General features: G+C 40.2%; 1 protein-coding gene across 1 annotated transcript in view; it reads left to right on the plus strand.

Moving 5' to 3' along the window:
* MALRD1 (MAM and LDL receptor class A domain containing 1) overlaps positions 1-26,444 on the plus strand; it is a 622,346-nt gene that overhangs the window by 537,459 nt on the left and 58,443 nt on the right.

Raw genomic sequence — 26,444 nt, forward strand, 5'->3', positions numbered from 1 at the left:
CAATACAATACAGAAAGACAAAATTATTTTAAAATATGAAATAATAGCTATGATATATGAAGGGTAGATTGATAAACTTTAATATATGCCACTATGATTTCTAGGACATAGAAAATAAATATTTCCAAGAAGACAGATAATCCAATTTAAAAATGGGCAAAGGACCTGAACAGACACTTCTCCAAGGAAGACATACAGAGGGCCCATAGGCACATGAAAGAATGTTCAGTATCACTAGCCCTCAGAGAGATGCAGATTAAAACCACAATGAGTTATCACCTCACACTGGTCAGAATGGCCATCATCAACAAATCAACAAACAACAAGTGCTGGTGAGGATGTAGAGTAAAGGGAACCCTAGTGCACTGTTGGTGGGAATGCAGACTGGTGCAGCCACTATGGAAAACAGTATGGAATTTCCTCAAAAAACTAAAAATGGAACTGCCTTTTGATCTAGCAATTCCATTGTTAGAATTATACCCAAATAATTTTGAAACACCAATTCAAAAGAACCTATGCACCCCTATGTTCATAGCAGCACCGTTTACAATAGCCAAGTGCTGAAAACAGCCTAAGTGCACATCAGTGGATGAATGGATCAAGAAAAGATGTGGTACATTTACACAATGGAATACTCATCATCATCGGCAGCCGTCCATCTCGAGAGACGATGGCGTAGCTTCTTGAGAGTCTATCTGCACCGCCGAGAATGGCTGTGCAGTCCAACTCGGGAGTGACAATCCCTGCCGCACTTGTTACAGGTGAAGGCAGATGGCTGTTGTTGCTGCTGTTGACGCTGCTTCCGCCTCGATCTTTTCTGGGCCGCCTCCTCGTTGCGGGCAGCCTCTGCGCGTGACGTACCTTGCCTGACCGCGAGCCTCCAGGCTAGGCGGTCGTCTGCTTGAACTTCCCATGTGTTGAGATTGATGGAGCATTGTGTCATGTCCTTTTTGCAGATGTCTTTGAACCGCAGTTTTGGGCGCCCTGTCATCCTCTGGCCTTCTGCTAGCTCGCCGTAGAGGAGGTCTTTGGGAATATGGCCTGCATCCATTCTTTTGACATGGCCGAGCCACCTGAGGCGTCTCTCACTAAGAACTGCATGCAAACTGCTCATGTTGGCTCACTTCAGCACCTCGGTGTTGGGAACCTTATCCTGCCAGGCGACATGCAGGATGCGTCGCAGGCACCTCATGTGGAAGCTGTTGAGTGTCCTTTCGTGCCTTGCGTAGGTGGTCCACATCTCGCTGCCATAGAGGAGAGTGCTGAGTACGCAGGCTTGGTAGATGCGCAGTCTGGTTTTCTCAGTGAGGCTGGAATTGTTCCACACTCGCCGGTTCAGTCTGGCCATAACTGTGGCTGCCCTGGCGATTCTCCGGTTGACCTCCAAGTCGACTGACAGAGAGCTCGAGATGGTGGACCCGAGGTAAGTGAAATCGTTGACAACCTCCAGGGTGTATCCATCGATGGTGATGCATGGGGGAGTCCCCGTGCCTTGAGCCATAACGTTCGTCTTCGTCAGGCTGATGGCTAGTCCGAACTCCTTGCATGCGTGGGAAAGGCAAGTGACTAGCTGCTGGAGTCCCTCTTCAGAGTGTGATGTCAAGGCTGCGTCGTCGGCGAAGAGCATCTCATGGATGAGCACCTCTTTGACTTTGGTCTTGGCTCGTAGACGGGCCAGGTTGTAGAGCTTGCCATCGGATCTGGTGTGAATGAAGACACCCTCGCTGCAGTCCTTAAAGGCGTATTGGAGGAGCATGGAGAAGAAGATTCCGAACAGCGTAGGTGCGAGGACGCAGCCCTGCTTTACTCCGCTGCTGACTGGGAAGGCCTCAGAGGTTGCGCCGTTGTAGGACACCGTGCTGTGCATGTTGTCGTGAAAGGACATGACCACAGCAAGCAGATGTGGTGGACAGCCAATCTTCTGTAGCAAGCTGAAGAGTCCGCTTCGACTGACCAGATCAAACGCCTTCGTGAGGTCGATAAAGGCGAGGTAGAGTGGTTTATGCTGCTCGTGACACTTCTCCTGCAGCTGGCGTAGGGAGAAGATCATGTCCACTGTTGATCGGCCAGCTCTGAAGCCACACTGGGACTCTGGGTAGACGCGGGAAGCAAGGGTCTGCAGGCGGGCAAGAGCGACCCAGGCGAATACTTTACCGACGACACTGAGGAGAGAGATGCCCCGGTAGTTGTTGCAGTCGCTGCGGTCTCCTTTGTTCTTGTACATGGTGATAATGTTGGCATCTCTCATATCCTGGGGCATGTAACCCTCCTTCCAGCAGCGACAGAGTAGATGGTGGAGCGGCTGTAGCAGGACTGGTTTCCCGCTCTTTAGGATTTCTGGAGGGATTCCGTCGCTTCCTGGTGCTTTCCCGCAAGCGAGGCGGTCGATGGCTTTGCTGAGCTCTGCCACAGTAGGTGGGGTGTCTAGCTCCTCCATGACTGGTAGGTCTGGGATGGCGTTAAGAGCAGTGTCTGTTACGGTGTTCCTCGTCGCGTACAGCTTGAGGTAGTGCTCGGTCCACCGCCGCATTTGCTGTTCCTGGTCAGTGATGACCTCACCTGTCTTGGACTTAAGGGGGGCGATCTTGGAGGGGATTAGGCCTGTTGCCTTCTTGATACCCTCATACATTCCTCGTGCATTGCCTATATCGGCGGCTTCCTGGATGCTTCTGCACAGGTTTAGCCAATAGGTGTTGGCACAGTGGCGGGCAGTCTTCTGGACTTTGTTCCTGGCAGCCCGTAGAGCTTGAAGTGTACTGGGAGTGGGCGTGGCCTTGTAAGCCAGTAGGGCCTTCCTCTTAGCCTCGATCATGGGTTCCATTTCTTCCCAGTGAGCCTCGTACCAGTCAGCGTTCTTCCGCTCTTTCTTCCCGTAAGCAATAATGGCGGAGTTGTATATGGCGTCGCGGAGACGTGACCAATTGGATTCGATAATGTCGTCTGCCGCCATTCCCTCGCCGAGTGCATCTTCCATCCTGTTGATGAATTGCTGCGTCTTAACTGGGTTGCTGGCACAACTGGTGTTGATGCGTGGGCGACCCTTCATCTTGGAGTGGTGCAACCTCTTCGGCATTATGCGCACCTTGCTTACCACGAGGGCATGGTCCGTGTCGCAGTCTGCACTGTGGTAGCTGCGGGTGAGGAGGGTGCTGCCAATATCCGTTCTTCTGGTGATGACGAGGTCAAGCTGGTGCCAGTGGCGGGAGCGGGGGTGCCTCCATGACACCTGGTGGATCTCTTTGCACTTGAAGAATGTGTTTGTCACGCACAGGCCGTGGTGACACAAAAGCTCAAGCAGTCGCTGACCATTCTCATTGATCTTTCCTCTCCCAAAGTTTCCGAGGCAGGTGGGCCAGGCCATGTGGTCGGCTCCTACTCTTGCGTTGAAGTCTCCAAGGAGATAAAGAGTGTTACTTCTGGGGATCTTGGATAACGCTTCGTCCAGTGCATGGTAGAACTGTTCTTTCTCTTCAGTGGTGGCGCAGAGGGTTGGGGCATACGCGCTAAGAATGCTGACTGGGCCGAAAGTTGTTGACAATCGGAGGGTAAGTAATCTCTCTGTGCCTCCTGTGGGTGGCTCTATGGAGTTAACAAGCGTGTTCTTCACAGCGAACCCAACACCGTGCTGTCTTGGTTGGTCCGGAGACTTCCCTTGCCAGTAGAAGGTGTAGTTGGTTTCTCTAATAGTTCCGTTGTCAGCCAACCGGGTCTCCTGTAGAGCCGCAATGTCGATGTTTAGTCGTGCCAGTTCCCTGTCGATGACGGCGGTTTTCCTGGCACCCTTGATCCACGGAAGTTCTGCAGTAAGTCCGGGACACATGGTCCTGATGTTCCAGCTAGCGAGGCGAAGAGCTGGAGGCTTCTTTCTTGTTGTTTGCTTGGAATTGCCTGGTGCGAGTGTTTTGTGGCTCACTTTTCAAGAGACGCCTCTCTGATCCCCACGCACCCAGTGGGGCAGGTGAGCCATGGCGAGACGGCACCTAATTGGCTGGGGGCTGCCCAGCTTGAGGCGGGCGGTAGCTGTCCAGTGAGGTGCGATGACCTCTCCCACCGTCAGAGGAGACCCCTGGCGCTCGTTTCCTTCGCCAATCGGATGAGCTTATAACCGGTAACTGTCTCCTCCCGTGTTAAGTCGACATCTTGCGATGACGCTGGAGTGTCCTCTCCAGTGAAGCTGAAGCTACAGAGCCTGGGCAGGGTAATATGGAGGGTCTGCTGTTGCCCATGCAGCAGACCCCCCCTCTCTTCGCAGCTGAAGGATCCAAGGGGAAAGAAAGAGTCAATACAGCTTGGCTTCAGGTGCGCCGCAGGAGTTGCCGGTGTTGACTACAACGTCAAACCACCTTAGGGACTCCGGCTCTGGATTTTCTGTCGGGGTTTACTCCCTTAGCCTTTCCCCTGAGGAGGTATGCCGCAAGGCAGCGGAGGTTTGGAGTCAGAGTTTCCCTTCTCCTTAGCCTTTCCCCTGAAGAGGTATGCCGCAAGGCAGCGGAGGTTTTTTGGAATCAGAGTTTTCCTTCTCTGATGTGCCCTGACTGGAAGATCGAACCAGCGACACTTAGCTCGCAGGCCGACGCTCAATCCACTGAGCCAAACCAGCCAGGGGGTTTTTAGGAATACATACAAAAATATTTCACATGAAGCTATCTAGGAATTGTTTCAGGGTAACAGGTGGGGGTGGGGTGCAGCAGGGGAGAAACACGGCTGAAAAGATTGCTGTGAGTGGGTAACAGATGAAGTTAGGTGATCAGTACATAAGATTCCTTATACTTTTCCCTCTTTTCATGTATGTTTGACATTTTCCACAATAAAGAGTTTTTTAAAGTCCCACACTTGGCAAATTCACAGTATTGGGTGAACCAAAAAGATAACAAATGTTAAACTGTTTTGTAAATCTGTAATGATATACAAATGTAAGAGATGAGAAAGAATAAAAGAATCACTGATGGAATAAAGTTAAAGGAAACTTTGGAAGAACTCAACAAATACTTAGAGAAGGGATTTACTGAGGGATCCAAGAACTCTTACTAATTACACGGATGGGCTTAAAAATACTAAGAGAGCCGTGGAATTTTTATATAAATTTTTACACACCTGTGTGCATTCGTAAAGAGGTCTATGACCCCAAGGAGCTTATGATCAACTAACTGATCAACCTGAGGGACAGGAAAAGCAATGAGCCAGAGGCCTTCATAAAACTATCAAAGAATGGGCACTAAGCGAAAATGGGAGAGAGAAAAATGCAATAGTGAGTAAGCTGTAGCAGACATCAAGGTCTTTACCACTGATTCCCGTCTGCAGTAACACGTAAGTAATCACTAGCAAGAGGGACAGAACGAGTTGGGTGAGGCAGTTCACACAGAAAGGCCCGCGATCACGGCAGAGCTTGCAGGGGTAATGAATTAAGGGTTACGTGCCTAAGTTCTTAATGAATATGAGTGAGTGCCAATAAATTACAGCAATCAAGAAACAGACGGGCTGATAAGAGTGAACCAGACGCTTTACAAAGGAGCAGGGATTTTTAGAAAAGCCCGAAGAAGCAATGGATTACAAACAATACTCGGGAAGAACTAGGACAATGCCAGACTCTCTCCCCAGACCCATTATAATATGAGAAAATGAGAATCCTCTGTTTGAAGATGACTACAAGTAACTTCGGAAAAGAACCAAGAAATGGATGAACATGGAAATGCGGTTACCACGGAACAGAAGTCCAGAGGCACAGAGTGAGGGCAACGTGGGAGAGCGGACCATGAAGGAAGTCTCACAAGATACCAGGATAATTCAAGATCAGAGAGAAGTGTGTTTATGACTGTCCCTCAAAGTGTCCAGGATGAAGATGATTTAGTTTTCTGGTTTCAAGTTTCCAAGTGCAACTTTGTGAGGCACCCTATCCATGGGTGGAAACTCTATTCATACAGATGGAGAAAATTATATCATAACTCTCGGTCAGGTCTGTAGATTTTGGGGAGCAGGGGTTAAAGAGTAGGAGGAAAAGGAAAAAAGGACAGACAGACCTACATGTATTTTTAAAAATTAAAGTTCATTTAGAGTCTCATTACCACCCCCCATCCTCAACCCAAACCATTGTTATAAATGCTGAGGACAGGGATAAGCCAAGGCCCCACAAGGTAGTTCTCAACCTTGTATGAAAAAGCCACAGACCCCACTGCCTCGGGTGTTTCTGCCACTCTCCTCCAGAAATCCTAGAGACCAGAGGCTGTGGCAGTCAGGACACAATGAGGTTTTAGGAGTATAAAAGGCCTGATGTCCCCTATCAATTGACAAGTTCAGCCTTGAAGAGAGGGACAGGAGCCAACACTGAATGAGACCTATAGCCAGGTTCAGGGGTAGAGGAAAAAGCAAATGACAAATGTCATACCCCCAAGCTACAAATTTTTGAGAGAACTAGAAGGCTAGTCATCCATTCCAAGTAAAGGGAAAAGAAATGGAACATGATGATAGACATGACGACATGACAACAGGTCTGAAACCACCACCGTGAAGAAGAGGAAAAGCACCAGTAAGGGACGAGTGATGTTGCCAAACAGTATCAAGGGCACACAGAGGTTAAAAAGCACAAACCTCTTACCAGAACCATTAGTACCATTTCATATTTTCTTCCTCCCTGCCTGGAGGCCCCAATTACTCTTGGCAATACAAAATAAGTGCCCTAACAGAGTAAACAAAGGATGCTGGGATGGCAGAGAAGAAAACCCCAGGCTCCGTGTATTCTGAAGAATACATCACTAGCCAGGCTTTTTAAAAGAAGGGTGAGCCCCTTACCATATACAACACACTTCTCCACCTTGGAAAATGTAACACTTCGAATTGATTCTGGTATCGTAAGTAGTACACATTTATTGTTCTAAGGCTATTTGAACATTAAATTAAAACTTCTCACAAAGAAGGCTTTCTTGAATCTGTAGTTAGATGCACAAGGCACCAACCCCCTAACCTTTACATCTTCCACCAGGACAGAAAAATCCTATGGACAAATCATAACGAAACGGGTTTCCCGTTAAACTCATAAAACAACACGATCATTTCACGCAGACTTGTATTTCATTAACGCCATTAAATTCGAAACAACGATGTTGCGGTCTAAATCCGTTTGCTGGTACAATGACCCCGACAGTAGGCACTCGATTACTGCTGCCGGCGGGACAGTGCCCTCAGCCCCCCAGCCTGAAGCTCGTCTTCGCCGATCCGGGGTGCAGCACCCGGGGCGACGACCCGCTGGGTGAACACGGTCCGAAACTCAGAACGGACCCCTTCCGGGTACAGGGATGTGTTCGGAGGGGGGAAGTCAAGAAACGATTGCCCCGCAAGGCTGAAACCAGTATCAGCCACTTCCCTTCATTTCTCACAGCAATAAAAACGTGCGAAGTTCATCAAAGCCGCCGCGAACGGCCCCGCCCTCAGCCGCAGACACCGGTCCCGCTCCTCCCGTCGCTAAGGCGCAGGGGCCGCCCCGGGCGCCGCTACAAGGGAGGGCCCGACCCCCACACCGGCTGGTCCCTAAACACCAACCTTAGTGTCCCGGCTATGCCACCGCCCCGCTGAATCTCAGCTCCAACTTCTGAAGCTCCTTCTCCCCTAACCCCAAGTCCCACTCGCCCCCTTTTCCTGCTCTTCCTCCGGTTTCCAGCCCCAACCAGGTAGCCCCAGTTACAATGGAATACTATGCAGCAGAAAAAAGAGGAGAAACTCCTACCATTTGCGACAACATGGATGGAATTAGAAAGTATTATGCTAAGTAAAATAAGCCAGACCACAAAAGACAAATACTGTATTATCTTACCTAATACAGGAAACTAATGACAAAACAAAAAAAATGGAGCAAAATAGAACCAGAGGCATGTAAACAAGAAACAGACTGATAGTGACCAAAGTGGGAGAGGGAAAGGAAAAGGGTGAAAGAAGGGGAAGGGTCTAGTCAATGAACTAGTATGAATGACCCATGGGCATGGACAACGGGGTGGGGATTGACTGTGGGGAAGGGTAGAGGTGGGCGGGGCAGGGAGGAGCAAAGGGAGAAAAATGGGACAACTGTAATAGAAAAACAATTAAAAAAAAGAAAAAGATACTTAAAAAGTAATATTCAAAAAACATAGTGGCTGAGAATATTTCTTATTTGAATAAAGCCATGACTTCAAATTTAGCATGTGAACTATTGCACACTCACACGTGTGCACAAAACGATACAAAAAAAAAAAACTAAAAAACTTAATGTGTCATAAAAATATTGCAGGATATCGAGGAAAACAGAATATTTTAAGTGCATTCAGAATAAATGATACAAAGTACTTATGAAGTTTTAGAAAACTCAACTAACATTGAAATTCTCCTAAAACTATAGATACCAGATGACAACAGATTTTGGAAAATGCTGAGGGAACATAATTTTCACACTAGAATTTCATGTTCTGGTAAACTATTTAAAATAAGGTATGAGGGAGTGTGAAATAAAGACATCATCAGTCACAGAGTTTAGGAATATTTACTACCCACAGACTTTCCATTAAAAGAAATAAATTGGTAATTACTTAAGCAAAAAGAAAAGTTTATCCCAAAGAGAAAAAGACAATGCACAAAACAATTGTGACTGAAGAAACTGGTAAACTCTCCTATAAATTTAATAACTATTAACTCTAATACACACTTTTAAATTTGTTTTAAAAAGGTCAGAACTAAAATCTGGAAAGTAATAATAACGAAAACAGGAGAAATTTTAGAAGGCATTTATATGAGGGAGACCCCCTCAAAATGGAAGTATCTTCTGGACGACAGGTCCCCTCTAGTACAGACTTCCCCTGCTAGGCGAGTGTTCTAGGAACCCATCTGTATCAGTGTACCAGCTGGCATTGTTGTAAGAGGCTGTGTTCAGCTTCAGTGAATTTTTTTTTTGAAGACTTTCGATGTGTTTGCCCGTTTCATAATGGGTGATTTATGAGCTCACGTGCCCACAGTGCCCTGAGTGATCAGCAGTGTTTGATCAAAGACAGCATGACCCCCATGCCCCACCTCTCTATTCATCCCATATCACCCCCCCCCCCCAGGGACTTTTCTTTTTTTCCCAGATGAAAAAAGTCCTCAAAGGAAAATATTTGCTGATGTGGAAGAAGTGAAACAATAAATGGTAGACTCACTAAAAGGCTTCAAAATAGATGAGTTCAAAAACTGTTTTTAGCAGTGGAAAAAAAGTCTCAGTAGGTGTATTGCATCCAATGGACAATAATTTGAAGATGACTTAAGTTTATACATGAAAGAATAAATATACAATTTTTTATAAATAAAATCCTGGCTTTTTGGGTTCCCCCAAAATTCTTTTTGCATTTCAGAAGAAGATAGACATTTCTAATTATTTTAGGATTTGTTTGAGAAATATTACTTATGATTATATTTTTATTAATTTATTGTGCTAAAATATATATATTTAATTTTACCTTTTTAACCATTTTTAAGTGTAGAGTTAAGTAGTATATTCATATTGTTGTGCAATCATCATCACCTATTTCCAGAACAGTTTTCATCATATAACAGATAAAGAATTCTAGAGAGAAGGCAAAAGTTTGAGTCCTAGTAGACTAACAAAAAGAATGCTGAGGACACATAAGGTGTTTAAAGTTAAAAGGCAATGAATAAGGTCACATGAAAGAGGGCACATTTGTTTTCTTTCTGATTTCTCTCCATGGACTATGGCAACATGTCAAGTTAAAGGTACAGGACGAAACAAATAGGAGTAGAGATGAAAATGGAGAAACTGCTCAGAGTAACTGAAAATCATGAAGGTTATGGGCACATTAGTCTAACAGTAAAAAGCGATTCTGCATTAAGGAATTAGCAGAAAATTAATTTTAGAAGAGTGATTTTAGAATTTAATAATTAATTGAATATGAGTGAGGAGTGATAAAAAAGAGGAAGAATGAAAGATTACCCTAAGCCTTTTTAATAACTTGGAAAATGGCGGTATCATAAGAAGGAACTTGATTGTCAGCAAGAAGAGTTGTTTTCAAGAGAAGAGACCCACTATTCTCTTAAACTGTCCAGAAAGTACATTTCCAGCTACGTCAGGAATGTGAACCAAGCAATCCTTCACCAGAGCTAGGGTTTGTTTACAATTATTATGGCTTTTTTTTTAAGCCTTTGCTTTCAGATTCCTGGGAAGTCACCTCCCACAAAAGACTGTGGAAACTGAGTGTTTGGCAGGACTCCTAGTGAAGGAAGCCCAGGCTCAAACCATAAGAGACATGTCAGCAAACAGTTTAACTTCCTTTTTTTGTCATGTGGGTAACCAGAGTAACAGGAAGGCCAGGGTTGTTGTTTTTTTCTTTCTTTCTTTCTTTCTTTTTTTTTTTTTTTTCAATTAAAGTCTCATGAAAACTAAACTTTAAAATTTTACTTTATCTGAGGACAGAAAAATAAGAAACAGCTAAGAGCTCCATAAGGCATGAAACTAAACAGAAAGTAAAAGTTTAAATATATAAGTAAGGAATGATCCAGATATAGGAATAGAGACAGATATAGATTATATAAAATATGCAACAATTTCTTCTTCCAATTAACTATACTATACCAAAGGAAAAAAATGTAGTCTTAATACTGTGCTTGCGTTTCAGAGAAAGCAACCATTGCATCACCAGGTAGCGCTCAACTGTATACCTAGATGGATGAAGTACGCGTGTTTGCCTCTGGAATGTTGTCAACGTGTAGTCGTGTAGTTGTCTCTAAATGGCCTTGATTAGGAAAATAGCTGAAATGAAGGAGCTCAGATTCATCAGGCATCTCTAATATTTGATCCCTGCAAGTGTGCTGTAAAATGATTTTCTGCCTACCACACATGGAGGTTCCTAAACCTTTTAAAGCAATTTTCCCCCAGCTCATACCATGCATTTGGGGAAATATACAAAAATAATAATAATAACAGCAAGAAGACTTTAAAATCGGAGTTCGACTTTCCGCAGCACCCCTAAAGGAGGCATGAAAGTTCAGTGCTCCATCCCTTTGGCGCACAGGCACTGTGTGTCTGTCTCTAGGCTTCCACCATAAAATCCATGTGGGAAATGACAGATGCAAATTATTTTATTGGCAGACAGAATTAAATAAGACAGTATGAATGCATAACAATTGAGCATTAGTAGTTCTTCTGATCATATTTTCAATGTATCTGCCTCTGGTAGTATCATTTTTAGAATACAGATAATTTGTGTTTTTACCTTAACAGAACAGGATGCAGTGGGAGTTACCAATAACTAAACCTCCGAGTCAATGCATGGTTTTGGTCTATATGTCATATATACCAGAATATATGAGATTCTTTTCAGGCGATAGTAGAGATGGAGGTTATTTCCACAGCAGAGCCAGGCATTTATATTGAAATTAGTTCAGGTCAGTTCCCTTCCCCCCAACGCGTAACTACTGCGGTGACCTCATCATTGAACACCCCACCCAGTAGGGTGTACTGCCTCCTTGTGTTCTGGGCTGCTATACCCTGAAGGCCTGTTGCAGTATCCAGGAGCGTCTTCAACCCTAAAAAAGTAGAAGAAAAAAACAGCATGTTTTAATTTTTTTAAATAGATAAATGTCTACTGGGTCTTTCCAAAAAATGCAGTTGAAACTGAACACTAAACATTGTATTAATGTTTCTTTCTACCCTAACTGTATTCATCAAATATTTTACAGTCTCACAGCTCTAGACTGTTTTGAAAAATGTACTGTACAATAGCATCTAATTCTAACTTGTATCTCTCTGGGTCACTGTTATCCTTTAGTAAAGAAGTTCCTTTTCTTTCATTTCTTGAACTTACCTCGTTTCTTCCTTCCCCCTCCCTATGTAATACATAAATAACTGTAATCATGATATTACACAGCAAAAGAGCTGAGATGTGGAAATTATATAGTACATTTATGGTTTAGGAAAAAAAGGACAAAGGAGGAATTTGTCAGAATAATGGAGTTTTGTCTTTAAAAATATTTGGTGATGTTTTTCAGTTTGTTTTCATATCCAACCAGAAATCATCTAGGAATTGCTTCCTACTCCTATTATCACCTTAATGTCATCTGTATTTATTTATATTAGACATTCATTTTTAATAAGGGTCCTGTGGAAGAAAAATAGGCTTGCATAAGAGAAAAAGGCTAAAATTATCAGATTTAAACATCTCCAAGGTATGTTTACCATGTATTTATGAGGTTTAAAAATCCCAAATGTATTTTTAATGTAATATAAGTACCATATTACAGGTGGTTTATGGTTTTAGATAATAGTATATATAGTATAATGAATTTCATAAACACCAAGTAATAACATTCTAAAACTCTATTGATAGATAAAATGGTTAAAGTGAATAATGAATAATGATAAAATAGTATAAGTAAACTCTACATATCAGAGCACTAACCAATCATTATATGTACACTCATTGCTTTTTTAAAAATTATTTTATTTATTTATTTTTAGAAAGAGGGGAAGGGAGGAAGAGAAGGAGAGAAACATCAATGTGTAAGAGACACATCGATCAGTAGCCTCTTACGTGCCCCCCAACCAGGGACCTGTCCCACAGCCCAAGCACGTGCCCTGACTTGGAATTGAACCAGCAACTTTTCCATTTGTGAGCCACACCAGTCAGGGCCATTCGCTGCCTTTTGATCATTAGACAATGGTTTTACCTGACAAATAAAAATGTGCATTCTGAAATACAAAAAATATATACTTTATAGAAGAGTATGGTTATTATAAACAAAAGACATCATTTTGAGGCAGATTAATAATTTTGTTTTACTTACTTAACAAATTTTTCCAATACAGTATTAGACTTTGTTTAGACCTTTTTTTGTTGGTGCTCTAGTTCTCCATTACAGATTATAGGATCCAACAAATAAATTATGGAAAAAGACCTTCAAGGGATAATAGAAACCATTTGTTACATTCTTGAAATGAAAAGCCTTTATTATGAGAGAATAAACATTGTAGCTATGTTCCACTATTTACAGTCTAATGTGCCTTTGCCTCTTATGCAAGCTCATTAGTTGATTTTTAGTGCCTACAACAGGCAACCTAAATTTAATTACAACTGTATTTTACAAAATATTTCCCAAACACTAGACATGACTTTCCCAGAGTCAAATTGCAAATTTAACACTCATGTATGTGAAATGACCCAAGTTGTGTTACAATCTGTACATCTAAAACCTTTCTTTTATTATTGGCAATAACAAGTAAGCACATAATGGTAGGAATTAGAGATTATTTTGGAGTAAAATAAAAAGTAATGCATACTTTTTCTCAAAATTAAAACTAATCTTAGTAATAACATATTTTTTAAATATAGCTTACAACCCCAAATTAAACTTATCAAAAGCTTACACCATACTTTATTTTTAAAGACTATGTCAGCCCAACAATTTTTGTTTATTTATGTACCTCCCTATATTGGTTTGAATCATAGTGGAAACAGGATAACACACTATTCCAGAACACCTGTTGAACTGTCTTTGTGTTTAATCATATCACTCTTCTGTGAAGGTCTATTGGACTCTGTGATTTCCAGAATTAGCACAATAGATAAAATTTTAACTGGACCCTGTTCCTCTGCTTTTGCAATCCATTTACAGGCACAAAAATTACTTATGAATTGCTAACTGAACACACCACAATATTGAGTTTTTTAATTTAAAACTCAGCCTACCTGCATGTTTGACCCTCTTACATTGTTACTTCTAGATCCTCAGCAAAAGACAAAAGAAAGGTAAAGTAAACATTATAAAAACAAGCTAGAAATTTACTGAATACAATGGTGATGGAAGGATGGAGATCAAAATAATTAATACTTTAAATACACATATAATCCAACTGGAAAAACCTATTTCTAAGTTTCAAAGCAATGCTTTAAATTATTTAGAAAGGTCTAAGAACAAAACAAAACAAAACAAAAAAAGAGCTATCTGATTAGGTATCCTCAAGTTCATTTTAGGTAACACTCCTATGAGAAGATGTGGGTCTTTTAAAAGTTGAAGTCCTAGAGTAGATAACTCAAGTTTGAGATTCTCAAATGAAAGAATCAGAGATTTCTGGCATCCATGTATAATATTACTATAGAGAGTGTGGATTGTGAGGTTAGAAGGAAGCCGTGAGAGAACATATTTCTGATAGGCTTCAGGGCGTGGTCTCAGATAGACTTATGCAAACAAAAGCATTTCCATTGACTCCAGAAAGCTCTCTCTTCTTCAGACTCTCATGGAGTTCTATTCATGTTATGACTTTGTTGGTGTAGTAATTTTGTTTTTGGTTGGAACATAGCTGTCTTATCACCCTCTGGTGGATAATGATCAAATCCAGTTTGCCCTTGCATTTTCTTTGTGTGTATATTCTCTTCCCTATAGGAAAAATTTGCATATCAGCTAGTATGGGAAATATTGGTAATCTGAGTAAAATAAAAATTATTTAAGTTAACATGAATAAGACTTTGCATATTATTTATTCAGTTAGCCAGAGCCATACTTGATTAAACAGCCCAATAATTTTAACATACTTTTATAATGTAAGCTCATATTAATTCTCACAACAGAAGAGGAAAATCAGCACCCGCTCTTCTAACTTCGGCCCCTGACTCCCCAGGCAATCAAATTAAATGTTTGACATTAGGATTATTTAGAAAGAGGCTTATTTATTAGTAAGCAGTGTCAACACCAGAAATACTTCACATTCTGTCCCCTCCTCACAGCATATATTGTTTGGTCCCCTTCCCCCTTGCTGTTCTCCACACTCTTTCCCATGCTCTGGGCCAGCATGCTGACTACCCTGGACTGCATCAGCAGGCGTCCTTGCCCTTTGGCTTCAAACTGAATTCAGCCAGTGAAATGCACTAGTAGAGATCAGAGGAGAGAAGGAGAAGAAAAGTATTCTTCCAGGGCCTTTCCAGTCTGACTGTGTCCTTCTAAGACATAGCTTTTGACAAGGAGCCCTTCTCTGCTACTGGTCTATTTTTAAAATCAGCAAAGAGCTCTCTCCTTTTGCCCCTTCACCTTCCTGCTGTTACTAGTCCTGGTGTACTGTTTCATCCCTTGTTGCTTTGCCTAAGCCTTGCCTTCACTTAGAAAAATCCCTTTAGTAGACCATCTTCAATAAACCAAATTGACTATTGTCAACTGTTTTCTGCCAGAACCCTGACTGACCACTTTCATTCCAAACTCTGGATTTTAAGGAAGACGACTGACTCTATAGGCTTATAGATTCCCAAAGCACAGGAACCAGGCATCCTATGGGATACTATCTTCCTGAACTCATTTTAGATACCTGATCTGATGAAGAACCTCATCATTTGTCATTTGGAAGTGTCATTAAAGTTTGTATCAAGAGACAGCAGATGCTCACCACAAATGCTCTATCAGTCTGCTTTGTTGAAAGGCACTAATGCCTCCAAATGCTTTGTCTATGGGCATCAGAGATGGACAGGAAGAAGCAATTCATTCAATTGGATCATGTGCAGTGATGGGTGGGTGCATTTATGCTTATATAGATATAGGCCTCTATGTTACATGCAAGGCAGCATCTGATTCTAATCATCTTAAAACTTAGCATTTTCCAAGATCTTATCTCAGACATGATTCCATGATGAGGTCAAAACAATTATGTTAGTAGACAGTATATCATCTAATCATATAAATGGCCATCTTTTTTTAATACTATGGGTCAGGTACAACTGTCTAATTTAATTTTAAGGGAACAAAATCCATGAGGGTATTGTTTTCAGTTGATGAACCTGACTGAAGATCAAACATATTTAGTATCTTTCCCAAAGTCACACATCCACTAAGCTGCACAATTGGAATATAAATGAAATCTATTGGACTATAAATAATATTCTCTTAACTATTAAATCTCATAATTAGCCTCTTGGTGCATATATGAAAAAGCAATAATTTATAAAGCTATTTGTTTTAATAGATACTGCCAAAATAGTTATACTTTAATAGGAATACATAAAGAATTATCTGGTACTAATTAGAACTTGGAATACAGTATGTATCAATTCTAATTGAAGGAATTAGAAAATTTTCCTCATTCTTTCTTGTTTAATGGCATCATTATTTCTTGTTAAATCTTACACAAGGGCCTCTAAATTCAGTATATAAGAAATGAGTAGGAATCCAATTATTTTTTAATTTATAAATGGTAATACAACAGTGTACTAAAGCTAATTCTGGTTTTCCTTCATTTGTTTTTTCTTCGTCAACAAAAGGCAAGTTTTATAGCTCATGTAAATAAAGAAAAGCTGTGCTATGTGAAATATGGATTCAGTTTTCCCCATTTTCTTTTCTTTTTACAACATGGCCCTGTTCTTCCTTTTGTTTATTTTCTCTGAGACACATCCCACGGTTAGCATTTCCTTTCTCGGCAGTTCATTAGGGAGGGTACTGGCATGTGGCTGATGCCTGGAATTATTAATAGGAAAACTCATTCCACTGTCTCATCTGCTACATTTTTTTCAAACTTTTGGTTAACCAATGCCCAAAAATATCTGTAAAATATAAAATAGTTTAGGTTTAAAGTAAGTTGTAAAGCTTCTATCAGTGTCTCAGTTATGGGGCTGAGTACCATTAATGCCTGTGTCCCTGGCTCTCAGGACAACACTGGACACATGGGTATTTTAAAAGATAATAAAGCAAATAATAACAACACATTTTTAAATAAAGTTGTTTTCTGTGTTGAATGAGATAACATATACACTGTCTTTCACTCTTCCTAGTTCAGGAGTAAAAGGTACAAAAATATGCAGAAATATTATGTGCTGTATGTATATGTAGTCCTTAATAGAAAAGTTATAAGAGCTGTGCTGAGCACTGTGTGATAAAAGACCTGTGAGAGGTGATTCGGCCGACAGAAGAAAGACACTGAGATTATTTTAAAAGCTGGATGAGATTTGGAAAATGTCCTCAGGTGACCTAGAAGAATTCCTCAAACTTTTCTTTGTTACCAAAAGAGCACTAGGAGGAGAAAGACACAAATAACAATCCCTGGAAATGCTAAGGGTGCTACCTGCTGCAGCTCAGTGCAACGGTGACATTTGCTGAGAGCCTCCTGCTTTTAATATCATAGAAGTTAGGAGAATCTGCAATGTACACCATGTCATGTCTGCATTTATCTGTATGTAATAATGTTTTTTGAAATTGTTTTAGTATCACTGATACCCCAAATTAGATACACATTTTTATTGTGTGTTGCATATTCTGTAGCATACCACTTTTATACCAACCTGTTCAAATAAAACCAGCCTAAAGGAGTTTCACATAAAAACGATGCTATCAGGAAAACATGAAAAGACAAATAAAATGAGCAGGACCTCAAGAACCGATTAGATAATATGATAAATAAAATGCTTTTACATATTTATAGTGAGTTCAAGAGGAAGAGAATGAGAATTGACTCTAAATATTTAAGGACATGAGGCCAAAAAATTACCTAATTTAGTGAAAACCATCAACTTAGAGATTCAAGAAACTCAACAAACTCCAACCAAGCAAGATAAATATGAAGAAAATAACATCTAAACACATCATAGTAAAGCTGCTAAAATCCAAACTTAAAGAGAAAAGAAAACATCTTAAAGGTGTTGGAGAAAAATATATTCATTATGTAGAAAGAACTAGTAATGCATATGAAGACTGACTTTCTGTCAGAAGCAATAGAGGCAAAAAGATAATAGACCAATTCCAAATGGTTAAAAGGAAAAGAAATTGTTTATAAAAATATTCAAAACAAAGGTAAAATACAACATTTTTTTAGATAAACAAATCCAAAAAATTGTCACTAGCAGCCACATACCATAAGAAATGCAAAAGAATAGCATTCAAGCTAAAGAGAAATGATATGAAATACACTTACATCTATAGAGAATATGAGCATCAGGAATGGGAATAATAGTAAATATAAAAGATAGGTTTTTTTTTAACTAGTTTTCTTTAAAAGACAGTTGATGACTTAAAGCATCAGTAACATTGTAAGGTAGGAAATAAGAAATATGAAGGATCTGTAAAGTAACAAAAAAGCAAAAGGACCAGTTAAGGTGGGTAACCAGATTTACACTGTTGTGAGTTTATTAATTTGTGAAATGGGAAATAGGAAGTTTAAGTAGGAAGAAGTGTGATATCTCCCTAATTAGAAGTTGATAATTTAAGGATGCATAATTATAGCCCTAGAGCAACTACTAAAAACAATTTAAAAAGTTATAGCTAAGAAAAAATAAAAGTAAAAAGGTATAACTCGGAATTTAATAGAACTATAATGGACTTCCAAAATATATTCAATTAACCTAAGGAATTCAAAAGCAGGAGTGAAGCATTAGAGAACCAAAACATAAACAAAGGAAGAAGGTGGGGGAACAAATAGCAATATAAATAATTACATTAAGTTATATTAAATCTAAATGGATAAACACTCAAATTAGAAGGAAGACTCTCAGGCTGGACAAGAAGCAAGACTCAAATGTAGCCTGTCTACAAGAGATTCTCAGTAATTTTAAAGACACAAATATGTTGAAAGTAACAGCATAGGAAAGGATATGCTATGCATACACTAAGAACGAGAAAGCTGGCATGGCTCTGTTAATATCAGGTAAAGAAGACTTCAAGACAAAGAGTACTAGAAATGAAGAGAGGTGTTTATAATGATAAAAAGGCAATTAACTAGTAATAGGCCTATTGATCTAACTATGTGTACAACTAATATCAGTGCTTCAGAATTTGTGAATCAAAGAGTAGCTAAACTCTCTCAAAGGGAGAACTAGACAAATTCAAAATCACAGTTGAAGATTTTAAATGTCACTCAATCAGTAAATGATAGAACAAGTAAGCTAAAATTTAGTAAATATGAATGAACATTATCAGAACAACACTATCAACCACCTTAAGCTAAATGATATTTATAGAACACTACACCAAACAATTACAGCACATACATGTGGACCCTACACTTAGTTAAAAATTTGAGATTTACTATGTCATAACAACAAGTAAAATGCTGAACAGACTGAAAAATCAACAACTCCTTGGATCCCCAAGAGAGGGGAGGACACAAGGCAAAAGCTGTTCCCAAGATCGGAGCCACAGACATGCAAATACTGGGAGCCTCAGCTCACCAGAGCAGATACTGAGGATCAGAGACTAACTACTACAGTAATCAGAGCCAGGACAGGAAAACATGAACTTCAGCTTGACAAATTGCTGGAGTCTCAGTTTGGACCAGCCCAAGAGTTGAAAACTCCACAGTGATGCAGTCATTGGGGGCCCCCACAATATTGTGAGATTTTCCTTCAGAAGCTCAATAAGGTTCCCACAGGAAATAGAGAAAAATCCCCTTATTCTTCTAACATGGAGAGGGGAAAAAGAACTATTCTGAATATTTTAGAACAGGGGTTCCCAGCCCCAGGGCCACAGGCTAGTACAGGTCTGTGGCCTGTTAGGAAATGGGCTTCTCAGCAGGAGGTGAGCAGTGGGTGTGTGAGCAAAGCTTCATTTGTATTTACAGTTGCTCTTCATTGCTTGCATTATACCTGAGCTCCGCCTCTTGTCAGATCAGAGACAGCATTAGATTCCCATAGGAGCACAAACCCTACTGTGAACTGCACATGGGAGGGATCTAGGTTGCGTGCTCCTTATGAGAATCTAGTGACTGATGATCTGAGGTGGAGCTGAGGCGGCGATGCTAGTGGTGGAGAGCAGCTGCAAATATAGATAGATTATCATAAGCAGAGAGCTTTGACTGCACAGAGACCATATAAATCAATTGCTTGCAGACTCATATCAAAACCCTATCAGTGAGTGGCAAGTGGCAATTAAGCTGCATCTGGTGGTAGGCTTTAAGTCAGAATCTGACACTTATTTTAGTCCACGTGTGACCTGCCCATTATTTTATTTACCACTTCCATCCGCGCCTCTTTCCTGCACAGTGCACTTGTCTCAGTCAGTTTCGGTGAGCGCACATGCTCACCCTAGCAAAAATGAGTAAAAAACAAATGTCACTGGAGAGTTTCTTTGGAAAGGGGGACAGACCCAATGATAAGACTGCCTATGAAAAGAAAGCTGCATTTAAAAGAAAATACTGAGCCCTACTTAAATTACAAGTTTGTTGCAACAGGTGATTCACATTCTCCAAGCCCGCTTTGTATAATATGGGGTGACTGGCTATCCAACAAAGCCATGAAACTTTCAAAACTGCTTTGCCACATGGAGACCAAGCATCCTGCATTAAACATAAGCCTTTGAAGTTTTTCAAATTAAGAAAACATTTACACTAAGAACAGAAGCGATTACTGAAGGCCACCACTTCATCAAATGTGTCTGCCCTGAGAGCCATCATTCTTAGTGGCTCACTGTACTACTAAAGCTAAGAAGCCCTGTACTACTGGTGAAGAGTTGATCCCACCTGCTGCTAAGGACATTATTGTGAACTTTTAGGACAGGCTGCTGTTCAAAAGGCGACACATGTTCCTCTTTGGGCTAGCAACATAACTAGACCCATTGATGAGAAAGCAGAGGATACTGAGACACAATTTTTAGGATTAACGAGTCACCATGGTATGCAATCTAGGTTGACAAGTGTACCAGTGTTGACAACAAGGCCACAATGCTTGCTTTGTGCAATATATTTCTCAGGAGGACGTGCACGAGGATATGTTATATGCACTTTTGTTGCCAACCAACACCACAGCTGCCGAACTATTTAAGTATTTGAATGATTACATATCAGGAAAACTGGATTGATCATTTTGTGTCGGTATTCTCCCGGACAGAGTGGCTGCCATGACTTGGCAGCTTTCTGGTTTCACTACTTAGGTTAAAGAGGTCGCTCCTGAATGTGAGTCTACACACTGTGTGATCCATAGAGAAATGCTGGCTAACTGAAAAATATTACCTGAACTTAACAAGGTTTTGCAGGGTCTGATTAAAATCATCGACCACATTAAAGTTCATGCCCTTAACTCACATCTGTCTGTGCAGCTCCATGAGGAGATGGACGCAGAGCACATACGTCTTCTCTTACACAGGAAGTGAGATGACTTTCTAAAGGTAGATCACTGGCCAGCGTTTTTGAGTTACAATAGCCACTCCAGAGGTTTCTTTTAGAAAAACAGTCACCACTGGCAGCACATTTCAGTGACATAGAATGGATCACAAAACTTGCTTACTTGTTGACATGTTCAGCCTGCTCAACAAACTCAATCTGTCACTTCAGGGGAGAACAACTGTACTCAAGTCAGCAGATAAAGTGGCCGCATTCAAAGCCAAACTGAAATTACAGGGGTAATGAGTGAACATTGGGATTTTTTAACATTAGCAGAAATATTGAAAGAGACTGAGCCAGGGCTTCTTTCTCACAGGTGGTGTAGATCACCTATCTCAACTTTCAAAAGAGTTTGAGCATTACTTCCAAAGCACAAAGACCCCTGAACTGTGAAGGAATGGATCCGTGACCCATTTGTGAATAAGCCAAGCAAATTAACTTTTTCCCTGCTAAAAGAGGATCAAGTGCTTGAGATTGCAAATGATGGTAGCCTTAAAAGTAGGTTTGAGACAACTTCAAATCTCCATACGTTCTGGATTAAAGTGAGGGCAGAATATCCTGAGATTGCCACAAAAGCACTGAAAAGTTTGCTTCCCTTCCCAACCCTGCTGGAAAGGGTTTTCTGCAGTGACAGCAACCAAACCAAGATTACGGAGTAAACTGGACATAAGCAAAACACTTTGGGTCTCCCCCTGATTCTGCATTATGGTGAGTTGTATAATTATTTCATTATATATTACAATGTAGTAATAACAGAAATAAAGTACACAATAAATGTGATGTAATTAAATCATTCCCAAACTATCTCCCACCCCATCATCCATGGAAAATTTGTCTTCCTCAAAATTGGGCCCTGGTACCAAAAAGGTTGGGGACCACTGTTTTACAGCTCTGTTCTTCCTCTGGAGGCCTGCCCTTAGGGGAATCTAGTTAATCAGGAACTAACTGACCTAAGGGAAAGGAGAGTACCTAACTCCACCCTTTCTAGCCATCCTGTCTCACCTGAGAAAGGAAAAAAAAAAAAAAAAAAAAACAGAAAAAGTGTGAAGTTCAGTAAAAGACTGAGACCTAATCATAGGGCTATAAAATGCTTCCCGCCCCCCTCCACACACACCTCACTGTCACATTACTGAAGGCTTAGTTTCTTTTACCCAATACATCATGTCTGGCTAACAAGAAAAAGTTACAAGGCATACAAAAAGGTAAAAAAAGAGAAAGAAGATTTGAATCTAGTGCAAGCATCAAAACCAGACATGGCAGGGATGTTAGTTCTGTCATGGTATTTGAATTCGAGAAAAATCTTAGTTTTGAAAAATCAATTAAATATTTTCAATGTTTATTATACATAATAAAAACAGTATTACATCTGTTAGCATTAATTAAAATTTTAACTTCACATGTTTATTTTTTATTGTCAGATATGATCTAGTACTATTAACAATTTTAAACATGCTATAAAACTAAAGTATTGTTTAAAATGTTTTAGAGGAGTAAAAGAGAAATTGACTAAAGCAATATGGAACAATTGGAAAGGATAAGGTGGATAATATTGAATAGTAAACCACCAAATAGAAACTAGAAAAATTTGAGTTGACTTGCAAAAAGCAGCTTTTAAATTGTTTTAAAAGAGAATTGGCTGATGGACATTATTTAGTCATGACTTACTCACTTTTAAAATTGTGCCAAGCACGTACATGCTTATTCCTAGAAATATGACAATGAATGGTAAATTCCAACAAAGTTCTGTATCTCAATGTGGACTGTCGTGGAGATAGACAAATTTATCATTGTAATACATGACTGTAAGGTCAATAAAATTACATTGCAGGCTTACCTAATTAATGTCTCTGTAATAGCTTTTTAGCATTTCTTAATGTCCCAAATTTGCAAACAATTCATCTTCAAGTCAGCCAGACCACTACAAACTGACTCCTAGCTCTCCCATTAGATTAAATCTGCAGCAGCACTTCCTACTGAGGGCGTGAATTGGTGTCTGTTCAGCCTAACAGTCAATCCTGACAGCTGGGAGACTGTACTGAAAGTTAGGGAATATATTGGGTGTTGTTTCTAAGTGCTCTGGGTGGTCGATAGAATACCAATCTACACATCCTATCTAGACCAAGGATAGTCTCTGTTCTTGACCCACATAGAATACTTTATGTCAATAATGGAATATTTTCCACAATACTATTTCTCTGTTTAAAGGAAAGGAAATTCAATGGCCACAAGTCCAGAGAATTTAGATGTCATTTTAGTTACAGTAATTTTTTAGGTTATTGATGTAATTAGGAAATTGATGTTTCTTTTTTATTAAATTTGTTGGGGTGACATTGGTTAATAAAATTATATAGTTTTCAAGTATACAGTTCTATGACACATCATCTATATATTACATTATGTGTTTACCACCCGAAGTCACATCTCCTTTTGTCATCATAAAGTTAACCTTCTTTACCCTATAATACCCTCCACCCCTTTTCTCTGGTAGCCGCCACACTGTTGTCTGTGTCTATGATGATGATTCTAGTTAACTTAAAGTTAGTTAGTAAAATTGACTGGGACTGGGCCACTGTTGCATATGTTGGGATGTCCTATGCTGACCTATGCCTTATATAACATCGGAAACACTTCCTAATAGATCAACACAAGAATATTGTTTGATCTCTCAACTATATGTCTTCATAAAACACTTTGAATCTGCAGATTAAATGTAGGCAGAGTGAGCCTACTTAAGTGTCGTTGTTAATTTTTAAGAGAGGGTCATTATTCGAAGGAGAAAAAGCATAATGTAGAAAGAAGATTAATTTAGAATGATAGTTATTTGATTATTAAATACAGTAGTTTCATTGCTCAAAGCAAACAAACAAGCACCTACTGAACACTATTATGTACCAAAACCTATGATGGGATGTGGATAGAAGCATTTAAAAAAGCAATTATCCTAGCTTAAAAATGATTAATATAGTAGAGAAAACAGATGGCCTATGGGGCCACATTGTAATGAGAGGTATACTTTACATAGTAGCCTTGCAAAAAGTTAAAGAATAAGGCTTGCTTAATCTTACCTGGGAATAAAAATCAGTGTTTTTAGTTGCAAGCAACAGTAATGACTCTGGTAAATTTAGGTAGAAAGGAGTTTATTTACTTTTTAAATATTTCGTTTTTATTTATTAATAGAGAGAGGGGAAGGGAGGGAGAAAGAGAGGGAGAGAAACATCATTGTGTGATTGCCTCTCACACAGCCCCAGATGGTGACTGGCCAACAACCCAGACATGTGCCCTGACTGGGAATCAAACCAGCAACCTTTCAGTTCACAGGCCAGATCTCAATCCACTAAGTCACACCAGTCAGGGCAAAAAGAGTTTATTTTTAAAATATTATGCCATGACTGCCAGGTGGCTCAAACAGTTAGAGTGTCATCCCACACTCCAAAAAGATTATGACTCTATCTCCAGCCAGGGCATGTGCAAGAGGCAACTGACTGATTTTTTTTTATTACATTGACGTTTCCCTCTCTCCCTCTCTTCCCCACCCCCTTCCTCAGGTGAGGATTAAAAAAAACTATAAAAATATTGTATAATCTACAAAAGTACTTGGTGAGCTGGAAAAGAATGTTCAGGGGCTATAAAGCCAGAAACAATGGCCAAGTTCATGCCCCAGACCTAATGGTGAAGGGGCATCACTGTGGCTACCACAAATCACTACTGGTGCTAAGCTTGTAGCACTATTTCACAATATTGTCCCAGAATATTGTAGCATATTATTTGAATATTAGGACAACTTCTGAAACTGCCAACACTACCAGTGAGGATGCCCATGATGCATCACTGGCCCCAAATTCAAAGTCTAACCTCTCCTTGGCAGAGCCTAAGTCATGTGCTGACATCTTAGCTGCCATGGGAACTGGAGGAGCAATTTCTGTAATGGGATGTGGCATCTGCCTCTCATTCTTTATACAAAGTGCTTTTGAGATGAAGCTTGATAAATAGATGTTTACAAACAGGGAAAGAGTTGCATGTTTTAAGAAGGAACCAAATATTCAAAGACTTATTTTTGAATGTGCTGCTCAAATACGTGCCCATGTGAGAGAGGCACGTAAGGTAAAATTCTAAAAGCAGTTAGTGTCCACATCACCAAAGTTCACATATGTCACAATAGGGAGGGTAAGCCTTATCCTGGGAGAAATGGAGGCGGACATTCTTGGATTTGAATGTTATAAAAATCACTGTGCAGATAAGGGATGCTCTGGGAATGTGTGTAGGTCAGTACTGCACTGAAGCAAGCCGGGTCAGTTAGGAAGCTATTGAATTAAATTAAGGTAAGGGTCTGGATGATGGCTGTGGCTGTAGGAATGAAGAGGAAGACACACAAAAATGTGTAAAAGGGGAATCGTCAAGACTGGAAATTGATCATATATAGGGATGAGGAAAAATGAATGGTTTAAGATAACACTCAGGTTGCAGATTTGTACAACTAGGTTGCTACAAATATCAGTCTCCGAAATAAGAAAAGCAAAACCATTAGAAGGTTTTTCAGGATGATGTTGAATTCAACCTTGTATATACTGACCCTGAAAGACCTGCAAAATGCACATGGTGATATACCCTCTAGAACGTTAAGTAGGAGTGCATGGCGCTTAAATAAGATTGTTGAGCAAGAATCAGTGTGGCACAGGGGCAAGGACTGAAGCTTTTGGTCGGACTCTCTTTCCTTGGAGTCACCACTCTACTGCTTACAAGCCGTATGACCTCAGCAAGTTGTTTAAAGTCACAGAACCCCGGTTTTTCAATTCTAAAACTGGAATAAACCTCTACCTCTAGGGTCCGTATACTCATATCTGACAAACTAGATAATGTATATCAATCACAATGCATACCTGCGAAGAAGTAGCTCTTAACATTTAGAACTAGATGTTTTGATTTGGGAGTCATCGGTATGTGAATGCAAGGGGTGGGCAGAGTGCAGAAAGGACTATAAGGAGGAATCTGCGCAAGGAAAAAACTGGGAGCATTGGTGTCATGAAATCCTGGGGAGGATTCTGAGATCCTAAAGAACCTTAACCACAGTTGCCTGAACTGTCAAATGGTGAAGAGCCCACTACGACAGACATGGAAAAGGTCCACTTGTGAATAACTAGAATACTGTCAGCAACCTTAGAGCAGTCTCAGTTAATTGGGAAGTTGTGGGATATATAGATATGACAAGTGTCTCAAAAATAAAACTAATATGGTAAATATTAGAAGCCAGTGGTATTTCTTTAAATTTTTTTCCAGTTTAAAAATGTAAAGAATCCTCTGAATCCTTAGTAAGAATAAAATTAAACTATTACTGATTTTTTCCTTTCAATCAAATTTGCATGTTAAGCAGGTTTAAGACTCA

The sequence above is a fragment of the Furipterus horrens genome, unplaced genomic scaffold (assembly GCF_987537825.1).
Source record: "Furipterus horrens unplaced genomic scaffold, mFurHor1.1.pri manual_scaffold_2, whole genome shotgun sequence".
Classification (NCBI taxonomy): Eukaryota; Metazoa; Chordata; class Mammalia; order Chiroptera; family Furipteridae; genus Furipterus; species Furipterus horrens.